The sequence below is a fragment of the Fukomys damarensis genome, unplaced genomic scaffold (assembly GCF_012274545.1).
Source record: "Fukomys damarensis isolate Sample0158 unplaced genomic scaffold, DMR_v1.0_HiC HiC_scaffold_9, whole genome shotgun sequence".
Lineage (NCBI taxonomy): Eukaryota > Metazoa > Chordata > Mammalia > Rodentia > Bathyergidae > Fukomys > Fukomys damarensis.
The window spans coordinates 16,376,008-16,380,462 of NW_022900921.1; positions in this window are offsets into that span (position 1 = coordinate 16,376,008).

Here is a 4,455-nt window from a genome sequence, read left to right on the forward strand (position 1 = left end):
TATATATATGTGAATAGCACAGTCAACTTCATAAAAAAATTAGAGCAATCTCCTTAATGAACATAGATGCAAAAATCCTCAACAAGATATTGGCCAACAGAATGTATGTAAGAAATCATAAAAAAGATAATATATCATGTGCAAGGCTTTATGCCAGGAATGCAAGTATGGTTCAACATATGTGAATTAGTGAATGAAGTATATCACATGAATGGAAATAAGGACAAAACTCACAGGATCATTTGAATAGATACAGAAAAATTGTTTGACAAAATGTAGTATTCACTCATGATAAAACCCTACAGAAAGTACGTGTGAAAAAACCTTATCATAATCTAATGAAACTCATTTATGACAAACCTACTGCTAACATCATATAAAAAGGTGAAAAATAATACTTCCACTCTAAAATCGGAAGCAAGACAAGGCTGTCCACTATCACCACTCTTGTTCAGCATAGTCCTCGAAACATTAGCCATCAGGAAAGAGAAAGGAATGAAAGGGGTGTATATAGGATAAAAAAGTCAAATTATCATTTTTTTCACATGACATGATGCTTTACATAGAACCCCAAAATTCCACCAAATGACTCCCCAAATTATAACAGTGTAGCAGGATAAAAATTCCACACACAAAATTAATAGTATTCTCATACATTAGAAATGAATTTCCTGAGAAATAAATTAGGACAAAAATACCATTCACAATAACATCCACAAAAATTAAACTCTTAAATATTAACCTAACCAAAGAAGTGAAAGACCTCTACCATAAAACTACATCACCCCGAAAGTGGAGAACAAAGAGGATATTAGACTATGGAGAGGTAGCTTCTGTTCTTGGATAGGCAGAACCAATATTATCAAAATGGCAATACTTTCAAAACTGGTGCATAAACTTAATACAATCTCACTCAAAAGCATTCTTCACAGATCTGCAGAAATCAATCCTAAAATTCTTACGCAACCAGAACTAACTCAGACCAGAAAAAGCAAACCTGAGTAAACAAAGCAAAGCAGAATGCATCACAGTCCTGAATTTGAAGTTATATTACAAATGTACAGTGATACAAATAGCATGATACTGGCGCAAAAACCAGACATGTGGATCAATAGAACAGAAGAGGAAGCTGAAATGAGCCTGGCACATTTACCTTTTTAAATTTAACAAAAGGGCCAATGTCATGCGTTGGAGTTAAGAGAGCCTTTTAAATATATATTGATGGGAAAACTGGATATTCACGTGCAGAGAGTCAATCTAGACCCATACCTCTCAGCCTGTATTAAACTAAAATCAAAATAGATCACATTAGTTGATTTTAAAACAGAAACACTTAATCTGCTGGAAGATAAAATAGGTAAAACTCTTGAAGACACAGGTGTAGGCGGGGACTTTGTTAACAGAACTCCAATAGTACCAGAAATATTACCAGTATTATTAACAAATAGGATAATATCAAATTAAAAAGGAAACAACAACAACAAAAAAAAGGTCAACTTATGTTATGTGAAAAAATTTTGCCAGTTATTTTTCAGCAGACGACTAATATTTTAATTTATAAAGATTTCAAAAAAATAAAATAAAATAGTCTCCTCTAAACAAAGGACCAAATCCCAAAAGGGGCCGTAAATGAATAGACACTTCACAAAAGAATCACAAATGGCCACTAAATAACATTCAACATTGCTTGATATTAGAATAATTCAAATTAAAACAAAATTTAGATTCCATTTTAAGCCAGAAACATCACTGTCATCAAGAAATCAAATAATAACGAATGCTGGTGAGATTACAGTGACAAAAGAAGCCTTCTCCATCACTGGTGGGAATGTAAACTAGTACCATCACTGTGGAAATCAGCATGGAGCTTCCTTCAGATGCTAAAACAAACAATTCCCTTCCTCTAATCCTCTCCTAGTTATCTTCCTGAAAGAGTTAAACACATTATATTTCAGTGACACATGCAGACCCATATTTTCAGCAACACAATTCACAATAGCTACATCTTGGAAGCAGCCTGCACGTCCATCAGTAGAAGAATAGATGAAGGAAAAGTGGAGTTTGTTCACAGTGGAGTACTAGTCTGCTGTAAAATAGGATAAACTTGAATCATTTGTAGGAAAATGGATGCACCTTGACCATAATGTTAAGTCAAACAAATTAGATACACATGCTTAAATACCATATGGTTTCTCCTATATGAGAAGCCGAAAATATAAATAAGAACAAAATTAAAAAACAGTAATAAGTAGATGTACTTCAAATTAGACGGGAACAAGAAGTGGAGGGAGGGGAGAGAGATGGGAGAGAAAAGGAATGGGAAAAAGTGGGAAATAAATTTGAGGTAGAGATTTTGCAAATAGGAAGGGGATCCAGGGTTGGAAGGGACAGAGAAGAAGGAGGGTGGTAAGGCATGAAAACAAATTAAAATGTTTTATATATATGTCACAACTCTACCCTTTGTATTTTGTACTGCAAACATATACTAATAAAATTTCTAAAAATTTTAATAAGTTTCATCAATTGTTTACTTTATAACTACTAAAATACTGAACTTTAAAATACTTAATTGAAAAATTAAAAGTTAAAATAATGTAACTTGTATTAAAATTTATTTCCTATAATTTACCTTTACTTTTGAATAATTTTATTTTAATTGAATTTTTAAAGGTACATTAGTGAAGCCAAACATGCCTTCAGTTTGTGGTGGAGCAGTCACTTCTATAGCCAGATTAATCCAGGTGAGTTTTGCATAATCTGAAATAATCACATTTCATGATGAATGTGAGAAATATGAGGAATATGAGAATTGTTCTGATGCTAAAAATGAAGCAAAAGCAGAAACCATGAGAGCTGTGTAGGGAGGGGCCTTAGTTCCTTCAATGCAGTCAGTAAACTGCGTGAAAAAAGTCGCTTATAAATGAAATAAGTATTAATTATTGTGATTTTAACTGTAAGAAAAATAAGAAGATCTAAATTAACCTATTATTTTAAGAGTATAAAAGAGCTTAACTTTATACCTGCTTTCCTCTGTCTTCCATCTGTCTGACTTTACATAAGACACATTTATCATAAAAAAAATTGCAGATTTTTGTGTATCCTTTGGGCAGTACTATTCAGTTAATATGTCTGAAAAATAGTATTTCCCTCTTCCAGAGATAAATGAAACCTTCTAATCTTTTTTTCCCTGGGATGTAACTCTTACTTTCTCATACCATTAAAAAATTCATATTCTCTATTGAACCAATACCAAAAGCAGTCATTTCCTACTTGTTTCTGTGCTTTCTTATATACCTACTATGTAATAATGTCTTCAGAATGCAAACTTTCTCAGGAGCATGCCAGTTTGTAAGTACATTTTCCAGAATGAGAAAAAAATTCCTCTGCTAGGTAAAAAATGGACGTGAATTAAGTTGAACAGGAAATTCTTGCTGGGTGCATTACAGATTGATGTCACAGTGAAGACTATTAATAAGAGATCATATCAGGGATTGGAATACTTGCATGTAGCCATTACTGATTTTATGTTGCCTGTTTTCCATAAATGTCCACTGTCCATTGAACATTATGAAATGGGATTGTTGTTTTTATAGACGGAGGGACTATTTAACTGACAATGAGCTATTTAGAAGTTTGAAGTTTGCAGTCAGTTTTTGAACTGCAAAATCCTATAATCCCAAGAAGAAGCTAAATATAGCAGTAGTGATGATAACTTATCAGAGTGGGTGAACATGTAGTATTCAAATCATTTCTCAATTATAATATATTTAAATGCAATTCTATATCAACCAACATGATGACAAATCATGGTGCTGTAATTTGTGTTCACTAATTTAGAACCATACATTTCAGCAAATTCATTTACAGTATCAATTTGACTTAAAATAATCTGCCACAAAGGACAATCAGCCAAATAATAATGTGTGTAGAGGTTACTGCACAGAGGCCCTGAATATTGCTTCATTACTTATACAGAGAATTTAGAGATGGGGAAATGATTACTACTCAACAGAACTCTTTTATTTCATTAGTTTAAGGTACTATTAAACATAATTTCATAAGTAGAGATTTGCCAGATGCTTTTATTGGAATAGTTGATTCATTACTTATTTTGAGCATTGATTTTTATGTTATTTTGAAGATGCGTACACTTTTTGAAATAGGACATATTAGAGAAATTTTACATGGCTCATAGTTATATAATTATTTTAATCATTTTGCTTAATATTTTGAGCATTGAAAATATTGGGTTATTTTGTAAGGGATGTCTAACCAAACTGTAACTTAAAGAAATCAAAACACAAGTTGAAAATTCAATTAGTTAATAAAAACACATTTGGATTTTTATGCTTCCAAACTTCATTTATCCTTTCTTTCCAAAGAAGTAAAATGTATTGCAGAAAAATTCTTTCAGTCAGTTTTCAACTAGTACTTAAAATCTCTGCATTCTTAAAC